Genomic DNA, 738 nt, shown 5'->3' with positions numbered 1-738 from the left:
ACGAGCAAGCACTGATTTAAAGGTTACCTCTTTCATGCATGCTTAGCCCATGTGCTCTTTCCTTCATCCCTTGTGACCTCTGGACATCCCACCTACAAGCCGAGGAACCGCCACTCTCGGGGTCAAAGCGTGATCGTTAGTCACGCAATCGCCGGTTCAAACAGCTCTTCAAAAAGTTCACTTTGAGAGCCCCATGAAAGAGGGGCGGAGGCCGGTGTCCCAGCAGGAGGAAAGGTCCTACGGTCAGTAGTGTCCACTACGTGGCAATAGCAACAGTCATTGCTCTCATGGTTCAAACATTAGACAGCGGAGCCACTTATTTACTAAGATAAACAAACACGATGTTCTTTTGTTTTTACTGAGATAAATAAAAAGCACACTGGCCCGTACGGGGATCGAACCCGCGACCTTGGCGTTATTAGCACCACGCTCTAACCAACTGAGCTAACCGGCCGGCGGATACACAGTGTATGAAATCCAAGACTTTTACGTGACTAACATAGGTCACTCGTGATATTTTCTTTTTTACGGACACTGATTAAACATTGCCAACCCATCATAGTTTCACCGCCGAGACATTCAGGAGCTCGAACAGTCTTGACCACATCAAGAACGTGCACACTCAAGGAACGATCACCATAAAACACGTACATTATTTCATGAATTACACTGAACACGCTTTACTAGGAAGAGCTACACGACCGTCCATTCCTGGAAAAGCTGGACTGAAGATCAGAG

At 47.2% G+C, this 738-nt stretch overlaps 1 non-coding gene across 1 annotated transcript; it reads right to left on the bottom strand.

Annotated features, from left to right (window-relative positions):
- Positions 1-380: 380 nt before the first annotated feature.
- Positions 381-454, bottom strand: TRNAI-AAU (transfer RNA isoleucine (anticodon AAU)). The gene has a single exon. It is a non-coding gene; the product is annotated as a tRNA-Ile (tRNA).
- Between the last annotated feature and the right edge of the window lie 284 nt (positions 455-738).

Source organism: Pleurodeles waltl, chromosome 12 (assembly GCF_031143425.1).
Source record: "Pleurodeles waltl isolate 20211129_DDA chromosome 12, aPleWal1.hap1.20221129, whole genome shotgun sequence".
NCBI classification, from domain to species: Eukaryota; Metazoa; Chordata; class Amphibia; order Caudata; family Salamandridae; genus Pleurodeles; species Pleurodeles waltl.
The sequence above is the reverse complement of the archived record's forward strand: the minus strand, read 5'-3'. Positions and strand labels throughout refer to the sequence as shown.